Source organism: Nipponia nippon, unplaced genomic scaffold (assembly GCF_047370975.1).
Source record: "Nipponia nippon isolate SJK-2023a ecotype South Korea unplaced genomic scaffold, ASM4737097v1 scaffold_22, whole genome shotgun sequence".
In the NCBI taxonomy this organism is placed as follows: Eukaryota; Metazoa; Chordata; class Aves; order Pelecaniformes; family Threskiornithidae; genus Nipponia; species Nipponia nippon.
In genome coordinates this window covers 170,473-187,409 of record NW_028262339.1, presented here as the reverse complement: position 1 = coordinate 187,409, position 16,937 = coordinate 170,473, and the positions used below count along the sequence as shown (strand labels likewise).

The 16,937-nt window shown below is 48.6% G+C and overlaps 1 protein-coding gene across 2 annotated transcripts in view; it reads left to right on the top strand.

Annotated features, from left to right (window-relative positions):
* The window catches only part of ZBTB7C (zinc finger and BTB domain containing 7C), a 178,472-nt gene that overhangs the window by 84,459 nt on the left and 77,076 nt on the right, over nucleotides 1-16,937 (top strand). The window contains exon 1 of one of the 2 annotated variants that reach the window (XM_087760370.1): nucleotides 13,451-13,479. The exons of the other annotated variant lie outside the window; for it this stretch is intronic. The gene's annotated coding sequence lies outside the window, so the exon portion shown is untranslated. Of the gene's footprint in view, nucleotides 1-13,450; nucleotides 13,480-16,937 lie in introns of those variants that run through there. 2 annotated transcript variants of the gene reach the window in all.

The following is a 16,937-nucleotide window of genomic DNA, read 5'->3' as shown; positions in this document are numbered from 1 at the left end:
TTGAAACTGTGCAGAAGCCCCTAGGTTTACCTATGGATCTGCTCCTCTTGGCATTGCTTAGAGGGACAGTGAGCTTGGCCTGAAGGACTGGGAAAGAGTCTCCATGCTCTAGCCTCCAAAAGCAACCGAGCTACTTCATCCTCCCAGGAGTGTGGCAATATTGGTGCCTAGTCCTGCCTGTGGATTTACCTGGTCCTAGGGACCTGCAGGTCCTTCACATGTAGGTCTGCACTCTTGATGAGCTCAGTTTCTCTGCCCTTCTTTTATCTTTGGGGAAACAGAGGTTGAGAAACATGTTGTGACTCACATGAGAATCCCTCGGCACAGCTGGGAATAGACCTTGGCCTCCCAGGTCACTGTCTGGTCCTCTAATCTTGCGGTCTCCGTGACAGTTTCATGAAGGCCCACATACGACTTCAGCTCTTTAATTTTAGCTGAGCCAGAATAGCACTGGCACAGCTGTGTGAGCAGATTTCTTAGTCCTGAAACCATTTCTGTGGCAGGGATATTTCTTGCCCCTTGCAAGGGAAGGAAAAGGTTAATTACATTTTTTTCCTTTTTTTTTTTTTTCCTTTTTTCTTTGGAAAAGAGGAAATAAATGTACTTACCCCACCCTAAGGGGACTGCACAAATCTGTCAGCCCTTGGCGGGTGGGAGCAGGCAGCTGGGCTGCGTTAAGGAAGTAGTCCTTGGGAGGGAAGGGGCTGGGGGCATGGGTGGGGGGGCTTGGCTGCCTGCCTGGAGCTGCAGGCAGGGAGGGGGATGCTGTACTGGGCTATATTTGGAGAGCCCAGGCTGTAACACTCTCTGCAGAGCCATGGGCACTTGTGATGAGTTAATCTTACCCAGGGTTGGAATAAAAGGTCTGCAGCAAAGCCTGGTTTGGGGTTAGGAAATGAGCTCGGGGGTGAGGAAGGAGATCTCAGACCTTCTCCCGTGTGATCTGGGTCCTTCACTACACCAGCTCCCTGCTAACCAAGATAACCAAATTCCAGCAGCCTCTTGGCTTTGCTGGAGGACCGTGCTGGGTTGGTGTTGGGTTCATTGCATTTCCCTCATCCCAGCAGAGAAAGGAGGATGGGAAGCAGACTGAGATGTGTTGGAAGCCTGGAGTCTCCTCGCCCTCCATCTGTGTTTCCATGCCGCCTGCGCTCCAACTGGGTCGGGCTGATGTAATGGCAAGACTTCCTCTCGCAGGCAGCAGTCTCGCGTGCTGTCATCCCGCAGCAGGGATTTGATGGTGTGCAGACAGCTTTGCTGTTTCCCCTCCCGTCTGCCTCGCGCTGAGGCTGGCCGGGGCTGCTTTCCAAGCCGGGGTGTCTCAAAGGGCCAGTTGAGTGGCAGCGGTAGCAGATGCAGGTTCTCCATGATGATCCAACCTTGTGTGGGTATTTTGGTACCACTTCTGAATTAATGCTCAAAGGAATATATAAAGACTCAACATTTTAAGTTTCTTTGGGAGATGATTACAATAAAAATAAAGTCTCGTGTGGTGGAGCCATAAGGTCAAAGCAAAGTAGAATCATTGAGGTTGGAAAAGACCGTTAAGATCATCAAGCCCAACCGTAAACCTAACACTACCAAGTCCACCACTAAACCATGTCCCTAAGCACCATGTGTACCCATCTTTTAAATACCTCCAGGGATGGGGACTCAACCACTTCCCTGGGCAGCCTGTTCCAATGCTTGATAACCCTTTCAGTGAAGAAGTTTTTCCTAATATCCAATCTAAACCTCCCCTGGCACAACTTGAGGCCGTTTCCTCTCGTCCTATCACTTGTTACCTGGGAAAAGAGACCAAGACCTACCTCGCTACAACATCCTTTCAGGTAGTTGTAGAGATGATAAGTAGCAGGGTTATGTCTTGAAACAACTCAAAGCAACTTTCAAGCTTCTTGTCTTGTTGAGCTTCAAGGCATCTAAATTTAAAGCTATCATGCATATAACACCAGGTGTGCTGTTTGCACAAAGCCTATCCAAATCTTTCCCATTTTGCCTTTATATCAGCTGGGGCTGATGTGAGTAACCTGTACTCATCTTTTGAGCATAGTAAGAGGCAAGTCAACTCTGGAGGCTCAGCAGAGCCTGTGCACGGAGGAGGACCAGAACTGAAGGTGGAGATGATGTTGGTCCTGCTGGTGTGCTTCAGGTGGATTTACACCCTCCCGCTCTTAGCCAGATGGATGCTTTGCCCGTGGTTCTCTTTTCAGCTGAATGGTGCAGTAGGGACAGGAGGGAAGATGTTAGGAAGGCAAGAAATGAATTTATAATCCCAAGCCAGCACCGCTTGGTCTAGGAGAGCATTGATGGAGCCTCGCTGGTGTTTTCCAGTGGAGGGGCAGACCTGCTGAGCCTGCACATCCCCATGGGGGCTGCAGGAAGATGGGGTGCCTGACGATGAGGCATAGCCCTGGGGTGGAAGGGGCTCTCTCTGCCCTCTCCGGCACAGCTCTGGGACAAGGGGCCCATCTGGATTTAGCAGAATGGGTTTCCTTGTCTCCTGTCTAGGATTCACCATCTGTTTGAGCTTTTAATATTACTTCATTCTCCCTCCCTACATCCCACACCCCTGTCCCAGATGTATTTGTTTAAGTGGCTTTAATTAACTTACATTTTCCTGTGCGTGACAGCTCCTTGAGGTTTTGGTAGCTGTTTTCTGTCCTTCCACAGTTGTCACTGACATGTAGCACTTTCTCTGCAGACTGGCCTTCAAGCCTACTGTGTTTTTTCCCTGCTCTGCGGAATTATTTTAACATACTGGAAGGAAATGGTTTCCATGTGAGCCTTGTTACACACACTCAATTGATTATTAGGTGTGATTTTCCTGATCCCTGCTGGTATCTATGAGGATTTTGAGCGAGGAAGCCGGAGAGGCGTAGGATGATGGTTTAGGTCAGATAGATTTATCTTCACGAGTGACAAGACAGATAACTCTGGAGTGGCATGGCTACAGGTGTTATCATTTGGGTGTCTCCTCAAGAGTGAAGGTTAATGTCTTGCCACTACTAATCCATCACGGTGTTATCTACAGGATTTATAAGTCTTCTTGTGCCTTTCCAGCAACAGCGGGTTCACTTTTCTGGAGCTCAGAGCTATGTACCTGCTCCCTGGTTGCAGCAGCCATAGCAGTCATGTCAGCAAGCCCCTGCTCTCCTGGGTTCGTTTGCTTTTAAACCCAATGTTAGGAATAATCTCTGCTTGTTATTGTGTAGTTTTGCACTTTCCCAGTGGAGGAAGGTGGGGTGGATGGGGGCAAGCCCAATGTTGAAGTCCTCTCCCAAGGGAAGGCATCAGGCAGATGAAGGCAAGACAAGCCCTGATCCTGCCTTCCCAAGGATCACCCTAAGAAATGTGAGCAGGAGGATGGCAGGGAGCAAAGAGGGACTCAGATCTTAAAGTAAAATCTCTTTAAAAAAAAAAAAAGGAGCAATAAATACAACAAATTAAAATAAAAAGGCAACTAACATGAGTGACAATTGTACAGTGTCAGATAACACCACATCCTGAATTCCAGTGGGATAGGAAATATGAAGCAAAAATCGCTCAGGTGCTTCTAGATAGTGATAAGGAAAGCAATTCCCATTTACCAGTAGAAATAAAATAAGAGGTCCTGATAAACCCTCCATGACTAGACTGGATTAGGGCTCTAGCTGTGAAAATTCATTATGGGCATGCAAAAGAATGTGTATCTTGCCGAGCTAAACTGACTACAAACACCATTTATCTGGAGAAGAGCCAATTCACTCAGAATAAATAGATTTCTTTCAAAGGGAAGGGGGGGAGAATCTGTCAGAAATCTGTATCCCTGCCTTGTCATTTGTTATGCAAATAAGTCTCACACCTTTCTAAACCATGAAGGATGAGTTTGTGTTGGAAGAGCGATCTTAAGCTGTTCCAGTGACTCCAGGGCCAGGAGCTGCTGATTTCAGGAGGGCTTCTGGTGGCGAGAAATGCCAGTCCTCATCAACGAGGGTAATTCAATTTGGTTGGATGTTTTCAGAGTTCCCATAAACAAACCCATTGCTTCACGTTATTTTGTATTATTTATGATATTTTATTTATTTTATTTTACTTTATTTTATTTTACTTTATTTTAATTTATTTGCCTCTTCTCTGTAGGAATGACTTTGTATCTGGGTCATGTGCAGAAGGGAGCCTGTGGCACATTCTGCTCTGTCCTTGTCTTCAGCTCTCTTCCTTTTGGTATCAGCGCCAGTTAAAGCTGCATCGCTCTGCTGGGTAAGGCTTAGTGGAACAGGACACATTTGAGCTTCAGTCCGTGGTTGACTCTGAGGTGGTTGTAAGTGGCTGCAGAAGCACTTAGCATGGTGTGCAGGGACCAAAACATGATCTAACACCTTTTGTTCTAGCAATTAGTATCTCAGGATGCTAATTTTAGAAATAGAATTGAGCTGGTAGGAGGCGCGAATAGTGGATAAAAACTTGATGTTCCCTTCGGTGGAGAAAGTGTTGAGCCAACATCAAATGAATGAAAAAAAAAAAAAACCAAAAAAACAAAGAGAAAAATATATCTAGAAGGTTTTCCTGACAAGAAGGTTTTAGTTTTTGGTCCTGTATTTTGGAAAGGCTCCTGATGAGTCATGTGGCCCCAATTCGGTACATGTGAACAAAGCTCCAGAGGTGGAAGCCTGACCCCACAAACCCACCAAGCTCCCATCTCCGAGGCAGACTCTGAGCATGATTTGGGACAAGTGGGTCTCCTCTCTAAGGCAACATGAAAGTCAGGGGGATGCTCGGAGAGTAGAGGAATCCAGGTGGGACATTGTACATGTTCAGAAGCAGGTTGTAGGACACACAGAGAACCTGGGCTATAGAAAAGCACATTCAAAGGACGTTCCTAAATGCTTGATCCCAGATTTCTCAGGTACCTTCTCCATCACAGCCAATAAGGGTATCTGCACTGATTTCTGGCTCTGGTGATCTTAGGAGACCACATCAGTAGATGGCTTCTGGAGGGGAGAGGGACAGGTCCTTTGATGAGCAGGAGGGACTGACCACCTGGCATCTGCTGTGGCCAAGGGGGAAGGCAACGCACGTTGATGTTGGCCATCGCATGAATCTCTCGCATTTCTTCAGGGGCATTTTACACTTGTGTTTTGCCCTCAGCATTTCTGCAGCGCTGGGCTGTCTGGGCTCTTGCAGTGCTCTGGAGTGATTCTGCTAATGGGATCTGACCTGATGGCTTTGCATGTTTTAAGTAAATTAAACACAGCTGTTAGGAAAATCCAGTAATCTTAACAGCACCATGGCTCCATTGTCTGCATTGTAATTACAGCAGCAACTGCCTGGAAGTTCTACTTTCTGGTTTATTTTTAAATAACTTCTGAGCTACCCTTTGATCAACTGCTTCATCCCCGAGTCCTGCCTGTCCTCTTCCTTGTTCTGGGTTTAACCCTTGCTTCTTCTTCAAGCATCCATCTCATTGCAATTTAAGTCAGTCACAAATGCAAGCGGCTGATTGCAAAAATTACACTCTTCCCTTAATATATCCTGCAATTTTGAGCTGAGGATGAATCTGGGGAGAATTTTAAGCCAGAGCTTATGGGGTGCGTGAATACCGCAGGCATTCAGAGAGCAGTGTTTTATGGATGCTGGGGAAGCGCATCTTGAAATATGCAGCTTTTTCTGTTGTTTCAACTGAAATCCTTTGTAGCCCTTCAGAGAGATGGGCTTTCTGTCAGTGAACAACACTTTAATCAGAAGGGAAAGGAGTTAGTTTTATGTAGGAAGCAAAACTAGGAGCCTAATTAATTTTCCCTCATCAACCCATGAGTGGAACCCACACTTGCAAGAGCGAATGATCAACTCCCAGCACGGGTGTAGCTGCATGCTCCTTCCCTTCATTAAAAACTCACACCATCTTCACTGCGGGATCTGCACGGGCTTAAATTTCTGGAGGAAACCCAGGCTCAGGGAAAGGACTTAGGGGTTTGCATCAGAGCCTGCAAAAGGGCTCAAAAACCAGATGAATTTTAAACATGTCCCAGTGCAAGGAGGGAGGTTGGCTCAGCATGATGGGATGCTGGTCCCACCTCGAGGGCACCAAAACTACAACTCCCCAACTGTGCTCAAGGTCACATCATATTTGGTTATAGAATCATAAAATCATAGAATCATAGAATAGTGTCATGGTTTAACCCCAGCTGGCAACTAAGCACCACACAGCCGCTCGCTCACTCCCCCCACAATGGAATGGGGGAGAGAATCGGAAGAGTAAAAGTGAGAAAACTCATGAGTTGAGATAAAGACAGTTTAATGGGTAAAGCAAAAGCCGCGCACACAAGCAAAGCAAAGCAAGGAATTCATTCACTACTTCCCATCGGCAGGCAGGTGTTCAGCCATCTCCAGGAAAGCAGGGCTCCATCTTGCATAACGGTTACTTGGGAAGATGAACACCACCACCACTCTGAATGTATCCCCCCCTTCCTTCTTCTTCCCCCAGTTTATATACTGAGCATGACGTCACATGGTATGGAATAGCCCTTTGGCCAGTCTGGGTCAGCTGTCCTGGCTGTGCCCCCTCCCAGCTCCTTGTGCACCTGGCAGAGCATGGGAAGCTGAAAAGTCCTTGACCAGTGTAAGCACTACTTAGCAACAACTAAAACATCAGTGTGTTATCAACATTATTCTCATCCTAAATCCAAAACACAGCACTATACCAGCTCCTAGGAAGAAAATTAACTCTATCCCAGCTGAAACCAGGACAAATAGTTTGGGTGGGAAGGGACCTTTAAAGGTCATCTAGTCCAACCCCCCTGCAATGAGCAGGGACATCTTCAACTAGATCAGGTTGCTCAGAGCCCCGTCCAACCTGACCTTGGATGTTTCCAGGGATTGGGCATCTACCACCTCTCTGGGCAACCTGTTCCAGTGTTTCATCACCCTCAGCATAAATCATGGTTCTGGCTGCCTTTCAGCCTGCTGGTACCTAGGATGAGCTGTCTCCTGGAGACCTGAGAGTACTTCCAACAGAGCCATTTACCAGCTTGTTTTCCAACCTGACTTCTTTTCTCTTCCACCAGGCTGGCCAGGATAGGCAGATCTCTGCTGTGATGCCCTGGTCTGCTCTTCCACCTTTTGTCTGCAGTGTGTCATCGTATATCCGTGTCGGAAAGCAAAGCGGGTGCCTATGCGTTTGATCTGGGCGAAAGCACTGAGTGAGTGTGATTGGGGTTGTAAAGTTTATGAGATTCTGTTTTATGGTAAATTTTAAATTGACTTTGCAATCAGGGGACATTAGAGTTTGTAAAGGAAAGTCGGTGTGATATGTTGCAGAACACAAGGTGGTAATTTCCCCTCTTATATTGATGCTATCAACAGTAAAGAATGAAGCAGCTGCTTCTCAGAGGATTGGTTTTTTAATGCATTCGATTTATGTAATTTATAGACTATTATTTGCTATGTGGGGTTTTTCCCCCTTTACTGGCTTTCCCTCTCCCTCTGTTACTAGAATAATGCAGCACCATCTTATCTACCACTTTTCATCTGTAGATTTCAAAGCCCTTCCCAACCACAGCCGACATCATTGTTTCCATTTTCACACAGGAAGGGGAAAATTGAGGGCTGGAGATGGGAAAGGATGTCAGCCCAAAGACACAGCCAGGCCACTCCTCCTCCTGAGCACCATCCATGCACTCATTTCTCCCCGGGTTGGGAGGGATGAGCTGTTTCAGGGCATTTTTGGCTGGAAGGCACAGTCCCTGGCAAGCCCTGGTCCAGCAAGGAGAACCCTGTGCCACCGCTCTGCCTGTGTGGCACCCTGGCATCTACCTTGGGTGCTGCCATCATCTACCCACACTGGCACCATCAGGATCCTACGAGCCAAAGCACCCTTTATCCTCATGTGAGAATGAGTTGCCATTAAAAACAGCAATAATCATCACAAACACTCTCCTAGGCAATGAAACATCCGCGTGTGCCAATGCATGATAGATGTGCCTTTTCAAAATATGTTTGCCAGGTGGGCTTTTCTTCAGAGACATGGGTGACTTGGTTCCTTTGGCTCCAGTGGGCTTCTCCAGGACACTGCCCTATTTGAGGCAACACAGACTTTCAGCAAGGCTCAGGCTCTGACATTGCTCTATTAGTTGACAGAAACGAGGTTTTTAGCTGAGCAGAATATTTTCTGGTGAGGTGGGATTCATCTGTCCCAATTTAGATACCTGGAAGGTAGCCACCTCTTCCCTATTTGCCTGGGCTGCCTTCACCATTGATGGAGAGCAGTAAGCACAATTTCAGTGGTGTGGTTTCTCTTCTCCTGAGGTAGGTATCTAGCTGAGATCAGCTGGATCTTGCCGTAGCTTCTCTCCTTTGCTGATGGACTCTAGCTATCTAGCCCAGTCTAGCTAACTAGCATTTTTCTGCAGGTACCTAAGGGGTCTATGACCCTGGGTGTCTCCTTCCCACCACACATTTCAATATCTCGAAATAAAACTGAATGGCTGGAAGGAGAATTATCCCCAAAAGGCAGCGTGGCATGGGTTTTGCACACCCGATGTTGTGTGCTCTGGCGTTCCACCATGGCTAGGCTCTGTGGTTGCACTGCAGGTCCTGACGCACCATGGTCAGATGTCTTCTTACCTACCTCCATGCATCTCCAGAAGGGATGGGGCCACCCCGGTCTGCCTACCTGACCAGTGAGCATTGCTAAAGGAAGCTATAGCTTTATTTTTGCAGATGATGAAGGGGCCAGTCTGTCATTTCATCGCTATCAGGACACCTTGGATGGTCAGGCTGGCATGGGAAGGCAGCACTTCATAGTTTTCTCCTCATCTTCACTGAAGGCAGGGTTCACCCCCATTTCTCTCTGACAACATGGCAGTGTTTGCCTGCAGCTCCATATTTTGCTTGCAATTACTAAGCCTACTAGAAAATGGTTCTGGCACCTTTCTAATTCACTGATGTGTCTGGTGGGGTCAAAGACTCTTGAGAGCATATGAAAGAATTGGGCAGAGTCCTCTGGGAGGAGCCTGGGGTCACCTGGGTGTGAGGGGAGATGTGAGATGAGCTCGTCCCCAGGCTTAGGTTTGTTCATTAAAGCTGAACCACAGCAAAGGTGTTTTATGATGTTTGGTTTTCAGATATGCCAAGAAGATGAAAAAACCTGATTGCAAAAGTCCTGGACATTTTAAAGTAATATTTGATGGGGATTTATTGAAGATGCTGTAATACAGTCTGTAGCAGCATCTGCTTACCAGATTAACAGAGGGCTTGCAAATGGCACTTTGGAAGCAACCTCCAAGATTATTTGAAAACTAGAGAGCAAATTCCATTTGGTGAATGATTCATGACATGGGTTTGCGTATCAGTTGTTCCTTCTCCTTTCTTTGTCAAATTTATTCTCTTCAGTGATATTATGCAGGAGGCACACAAACTCTGTAACCATCCTGGAAGTGTTTATGTGCCAGGACTGTGCCACTCATCACAGCAGGGGCCTGAGAGTGCAGAGCTGGAGGGCATCCGCTTCTAATGCAAATGGGTTTTATTTTGGAGCTGTTGAAACTTGGACCAGGAGCTGGAGGTGGGCTGCAGCAGAAAATAACAACATGAACTAATCTTCTGTTGTAGCTGGTGGATACTTGCTCAGTGCAGTCAGAGGAGTCTGGAGGGTGTTTCACACCCCAGAAGTAGATACTGATGTTTGAGTAACTGAATAGCTCTTGCAGACACCCCAGATTGTGCTGACTGCATCCCCGTGGACTGCAATAAGAGCTGGGAAAGCCAGCACCCATGGAGGTCATGATTCAGCTGCTAGACATAAGTGTCTAGTTTTACCCTAAGACATATTATTTAGCCTCCAGCTGTCAATCAAGAGGGATGCAGGTCCAGGGTCATATCTGGCAAAGCCAAGCACAGGTCTTGGATAGCTTAGGGAGTCCAACATGGCGATGGGAACCTGCATTTAGGCAACTAAATCCAGGATTCACAGGTGGGCACCCCAACTGAGATGCCTTAATATGGAGCTGAATCCTACCTGGCATGCCAGGGACTGGTGCAGATTTATCAGGCTGTCCCTGGCTGTCAGATCAGGGCTACACTCTGCTTCAGGTGAGCTAAATTCTGACTGCTGGCTGGTCCGGGCTAGAGCACGGATGGACTCTTTGGAGGATGGTCCATTGGGAGTATGTGAGTGCTTGTTCTGTTGAGGGTAGGGTTGTCCCCAGTGTAGACACCCTGGAGAAGGGCTGTTTCTTCACGTGGGGTTGACTTCAAGAGTAGGACAAGCATGCCCCATCATCAGGCTGCTTGGGAACCATCCTTCCCAGCTCTGCAGCTCACCCCAGCCAGGGGATGGAGAGGTCAGTGTGCTAAAGAGAGACAGAAGCTCCCCTTCTAGAGACACGTGGTGAGAGGAACGGACCCAGAAGTGAGCTGATGTGGCATGTCAGTGATGTATTCGAGGAGCGTAATTAGAAACCTTAACGTCATATCCAGGAGGGTGTGTTCGATTCATCTAGAAACCACTCCAAGAAGCTAAAAGGGATCTTGTGGCTGAGGGGAAAGCCACAGGCAAGCCTGTTTGCTTTATAGCTTTTCATCCCGCGTGTGTTTTGGGAATGGGAGAACGAAGCCTGAGCTGCTCTCGGCTATGCCCATCCTATTTTGGAAAATGCTACAAGGGCACCAGGGCATCCTCTCTGGCTGCCTGTTTGCTGGCTCAGAGGGTGGACCACGCGTGTGGCTGTTCGCAGGCACTGTTCTTCAGGCCCCTCTTCATGGCAATGGGTTAATGAAACTGTAATTCAGGTTCAGCCTTTGCTCAGCCCAGAAGCTCCCATTTATAGCCTCACCCCATGAGGATTCTCCTGAGCCTCAAACAGTGATTTTTTTAGATGTTGTGTTGCAAGCTGTTGTGTCCCTGAGTTCTCCTTGCCATGGGGAGAAGCCGCAATGCAGGACTCTGCCTGTGGAGAGGAGGAGACAACTTTAGGTAGAAGTTAAAGCTGAAGCCCAGCATTGCTCAAGGGAAATGCGGTGCCAGCCCCTGCCCTGACACCGGGAGGAGGTTGTGCATTGACCTTAGCAGAGCTGATGAGCTCTGGCATGAAGCCAGAGCGTTGCAGGATTTTTGCAGCCTTCCCTGGGAATTTTGCCCAAAATAAAGACGACGGTGCTCACCCACATGGGCATGTTGACAGTGGCCTGCATTAAGCTCTTTGCCCCCTTGCTGATCACTTTTGGCTGTTGAGCAGCAAACGAGCCATTAGTTGTCAGCGGTGGCAGTTACTCATCAGCTAATGATCTGAACTGGGGCCAGGGCTAAGGAAGGAGGTCGTGCTTAAGTGCACAAGGTCAGAGCAGCTGGGTGCTCTCAAAAGCAGATGGACTCATTAGCTGCAGAGAAGTCCCCTTCTTGGGGCTAATCACGGCCCCGGAGCTTGGCTAGCCTGCATGGCTGCAGTCACTGGGCTGGGCTGCAGCCACTGTGTGCTCTACCAGTCACCTGTGCTCCATGCATTGCTTACTGCCTCAATGTCCTCCTACTGATGGTCATAGAAGCCTGAAAAAGAAAAATACAGGTCATCACAAAGGTTACCCTTTGTGGGTTTTCTCTGTTCCTTGAGTGTGCAGGCACAGCAATTATCTTACCAGTTTAATAAAATGGGTAGGGTGGTCAGAGCCTCTTGGTTCCTCGATCCTGGGACAGTCATCCAGGTGTCAACCTGACTTGAAAAATGTTGTTGGCACTTTCCCATGAGAGAGAATCCCATAAAGGCTGACACAAGATCGAGGTGGATACAGTCTCCATATAAAAGGAGGGTTCCCAGTTGCTTGCCTGTGCCATGGGTAGTGGGAACTAGTGCTGGTGGACCCTGCCCCAGTAAACCCATGCCAAGGGCTGCCTGGAGAAGGAAAGGAGGAGATGCTGGGGTGATTGATTCAGTCAGGATCTGCTTGGGGACCCCAGGAAGAGGAGGCAGCGTCTCCATCTCCAGCTGACCCGTGATAATAAGTGTCTCCTTGCCTTGGTTTCAACCTTCTCATGTAAAATTTACTGAATGGGAATGCATTGTGTTGGCTCTGCCCATGTCAAGTGTGGCAAATTCAGAGACCGCATGCAATAAACGGCCGTTACCCCGCTTTGAGTGACTCCCAGTTGACTGCACACCACTAAGCCTTGGCAGAGAGGTCCCTTTTCCCTTGCAGCTTCCACTAGTTGGTGGGAACCCCTTGATCCTGGCCAAAACTCAGGTACAAACCCAAGTTTAAGGACATGTGTGAGCTGGTGGTGCCATTTTGGGGAAAATACCCCAGATCATGAGCTCATCACTTCTTTTGCATGCAAATACCGCTTCTCCAGCTGACTTCTGAACTACAGGAGCAATTTCCAGCTATGCACTCCCATAGCATGTGTGCCCAGCTGCCCTGGTCTCGTAACAGCCACGGTGGTCTTCCTCTCTGTCCTTACTCAGGAGGAGACCTGGGCTACCACCCCCAGCTGTACTAGGGGGGCTCTGGACCCCGTTAATATGATGGCTGCCTGCTGGTGGGAGTCTCACACCTTGAGGTTGTGCTGAAGCAGAGTCAGGTCCCTCAAAGCATGCTCATGCTGATCTCCTTCATCAGCCCTCTGAGTCCTGCCCACCTCCAGCCCAGCTGCTGGCCACCTTGTCCCTTGCCAGCCACCCCGTAGCCTGTGTTAGCAGCCATCAGCGTGTTTCATTATCTCCTCTGGCACATGCTGGTGACAGTCCTGCTCACCTAACACCTCCTGCGTGGAGGTGTCAGCTCCCTGTTCAGAAATGCCAGCCTGCTGTCTCCATCATTTGCAAGTGCAAAGTGATGGCCAGGAGCTTCTGTAGAGCTTTGTTTTTCCAAAGTTTTTCCCAAGCTAAGAGGGGAGGAGGATTTGTACAGGCAGAGCTGGGGGGATGCCAGTCATACACCTTCCCCCTCTGCACCCCATCACTTGTGGGACCTGGGTTTGTTGTGGGCACCACTGCGAGTACCACCGAGCTACCACTGACAACAGAGCTACGGGTGTAGGAAGACCTGGGAAGTTGATAATCCCAAAGGGACCAGGGCATAACGTTTAGCTGGGGGGTGGGATGGGTGAAGCAGCCAATGCTGCTTTGATGGGATCCGTTTCTGGACTGTTCATCTCCCAGCTGTCACAGGAGATGAGATACAGCGGGAGGATGGGTTGGGTTTGCACCTCCATGGCACAGTGTTGCTAGGTGATTTTGTGATACAGGCATCAGGGAAAGGTGATGAGCAGAGAAACAGCTGAACTGACCGTGGAAACATGGGTGCTAGAAGAGCAGGAACAGGCCTGGTTCGGTGGTTTCTCATCATCCTGGCAGAAGGTTTCTCCAGAGCCAGCTCTTCTTAACGAGAAGCTCAGTTCTGGATCTGATGAAGATTTTTGTTTTTTTTTTTCTTTTCTCTCCGTTGTTCCTTAGGAAATGGTCAGAGCAGCAAAGGGAGCATCGCTGGAGATTTGAAAAAAACCCAAGGGTACTGGTGAGTACGCATTTGGGTTTGCTGAGCTAGTGGCTTTGTGGGGAGAGCTGGTGGCTCCTCACAAGCAGGATGCAAGTTGAGGAGTACGAAGTGGCTGTCCTGATGTCTTTCTGGGGTCTTGGGGATCTGATCCTGCCCTTCAGTTACTGGGGATTCCTGCGGGAGAGAAGGTAGTGTGTCGTGTTGATGGATCAGCACAAATCAGCTTTACCACTACCATGATTCTCTGTTATTGTCAACAACCGAACCACTAATTGCTCTTTCTGTAAATCCGTAGAAGATGCTCTCATAAATATGTGTGTTCTCCGTGCTGCAGTGCTGGAACGAGCAGGCGGCAGATATGCTGGCAGCTGCACGGGAGTGTGCTGAGCAACAATATTTGTTAATGCTTGGAGTGCTTTTGGCTTTTTTTGTGCTTGGCCCCGTTGCAGACCCAGTCACAGGGCTGCGATCTGGGTGACATTTCAAGGTCCTCTCCAGACCTGTTTTCTGCAGCTGTCATGCGGGAGGCCGTGGCTTGGGTGTTTGCCTAGAGGTCTTGAATAGGAAGAAAGGAGCATCCTTTTATTGTCATGCTGGTTCGGATATGCCAGAGCCAGATCCTGAGCTGATGTTGCTGAACTGAGTTACCTTGTATTGCACCAAGTGGGAGGCCAGTCTTTTTACACCATCTTCTCATGAGCAACTGCCTGGTTTGCACTGGCCAAACCCTTAGCAGAGCCGTGCTGTGAGTGCCCATGGGTTCCCATCCATCAGGGACCAAATCCCCATGTCTCCCCTGGACCCCACACTGCACATGCATTATGGATGCTGAGGAGCACCTTGGTGCTGGTTTATCAGAGAATCATAGAATCATCGAATGGTTTGGGTGGGAAGGGACCTTCAAAGGCCATCCAGTCCAACCCCCTGCAGTGAGCAGGGACATCTTCAACCAGATCAGGTTGCTCAGAACCCCGTCCAGCCTGGCTTTGAATGTTTCCAGGGATGGGGCATCTGCCACCTCTCTGGGCAACCTGTGCCACTGTTTCACGACGTCATCATAAAAAATTTCTTCCTTATATCTGTTCTTGGGTCTGTGCTGTAGCCTGGACTATGTGGACGTGCAGAAGTGGTGCTGGTGGTGGGTGGATCATGGGGAGATGTGGATTTTAAGACTCAGCTAAGCTCCTTATGATATAGATAAGAGCTTAGATGAAGGGAAAAGGTGATAGAAGCAAAGATGAGAAGGGGCTTCAGGAAGGACTCTCCTTCAGACATTTAACAACATAGAGGCCCTTTATAGTCAGTGGGGATGTTTTTAACTCACGTTACATCTGATCCACCCTAGGATGAGTGAGAAGCCTGTCCCTCTCCTCTGGCTGCAAGAGCAGCCCAGGTGAGGAGACGGTGTGTCTGCAGGGCCACCTCCCAGCAAGGCGGGCAGGGAGGGTTCTGAGACCCTGCTTCTCCCCAGCACCCCTCCCAGCAGAAGAGCCTGAGAAGCGATGCTTTGTTCCCAGGGATCATTACTGACTCCAAGACAGGCGCTAATCAGGGCCCGGAGCAGAGATCAAACTCCTCTCTGGCTCCCACACCTCCCACTCCCTCCCTGCTGCCTCTCTGCAATCAGCTAGAAAATAAACTCAGCCTATCTTCCTAGGAGCAGCAACCCCCTCTCCTGTAAACAAGGCAGCCTGGAAGGCCACTGGCCACAGAGCTGAGTGCGATCACCAGCCTGGATGTGTTGGACTGTGCCCCCTCCCCAGGGAGCCCTCGCACCCACCTGCTCCCAGAATCCAGCTGCGTTTCCTCTTCGTGCACCCCAGCCCCTGCACGCCTGGCAGAGACGGCGATAATGGTGGGGACCAGCAGGTATCTATCTGAAGCACCGGGTATTTTATAATGCTGGCTTTCCTGATTTACAACCAGTGGGGGTTTGGTCCCTCGAGCTCCTACAATCCTGGAGTGATTCAGCTTATTAAGCATCTGTTTGCACTGTCCTTCGCATTAAATAATTGGCTCCTCAGCGTATTTGAGTTGGAGGGTATCTAATAATCCTGTGAACTATCCATCAGGCTCTATTATCATCTCTGCACTCCTGCGCCGGCTGCCTCGTGTCAACTCTGCCTGGGGTTTACAAATAGATTTAGTTTCTCCTGCAGTTTTGCTTCTTTTTTCTTTCGCTCTCTCTCAAAGGAGCAGTTTCAGGCTCCTTACAATTTGTGCAGATGCTCCCGTTGGCTGCGACAGCATCTTTCTGTTGACTCGTGAGCGATGGGTCCCATCCTTGTCCTGGCTCCGCTTCTGCCAGAGTCCCCAAGCAAAAGCTCTCATTTGCCGCAAAGGAATAGAATCGTTATCTCGATTGAAAGAATTTCCTTTTCCAACCTACAAACTGATAAACCATCACATTGTTGGAGTGTCCTTATTGGCTCAGAGAATTTGTAGGACACACAATAATGACCTGTCAACTCCCCTCTGGCAGACCAGCACCGCACCACTCACACTCAGGGCAAAAACCCCATCTGTCTTAATGGTATTTTAATAAAGATACTTAAGAGGGCTCCTAAAAAGCCTCCTAACCAGATGGGTAATGTGCGAGCTGAGACTTTCTCATATTATTTTTGGTACCTGGTGCTGCCACCTCCATCCCAGCGATGGGAGAGATGCTCACCGCCTCTGGAAATCAGGCTCGTGCTCACCTCCCTGAGTCCGCAGCATCCTGGGAGAGGTGGGTGGGATAGGAGATCATATCCCCGTGGATCAGATTTGCTTTTAATGCTAATCCTGCTGGAATCACACCCACCAGAGCCAGGGGCTGCGGTCAGATGTGTCCCCCTCTTTACAGGCTCTGGAGCTGCTGCTGGATGTTTTGCCAGTGTCAGGAGAGACATATCTAGGTTTTGCTCATGCAAAATCAGCTTCTTCCTTTTTATATAGCTTAAGAAATGGTCTTCCCGGTGAAATGTTTGGGTTATCAAGACTCTGAAGTATGTTTTAGGCTGACAGGCTGGGATTGCAGACATACCAGGGCATAGCACTGGGGCAGGCAAGGGGAGTCATAAAAAAAGGACCCGTCTCTCTTACAAATATCTTCCCGTATAGTCTGAACACTCCTTTTCTGTCGTCCTAGAGGCATCTTTTGCTCCTAGGGTGTAAGACATGCAAGGCAAATTCAAGCAGCTTCAACCCATTTAGGAGCTCTTCAGCCCTTACATTGAATTCTACCCCTACATTTCAAGATCGCCCTTTAAAAAATCTTTCCTAGTTCTAACCTGTCAAGAGGAGATTGATAAGAGGAGATTAATATCCTAAAATAGCAGCCTTGGACTTTTGTAAAAACATGTCAGTGTGATTGCCTAAAGGACAAAAACATTTAATTTTCATTGTACCAAAATGTGTTTGCTTTTGCAAGGATAAGTTTCACTTTACATCCTTGTCCTGGGTCCTGTATATTATTGGGCAGGAACCAT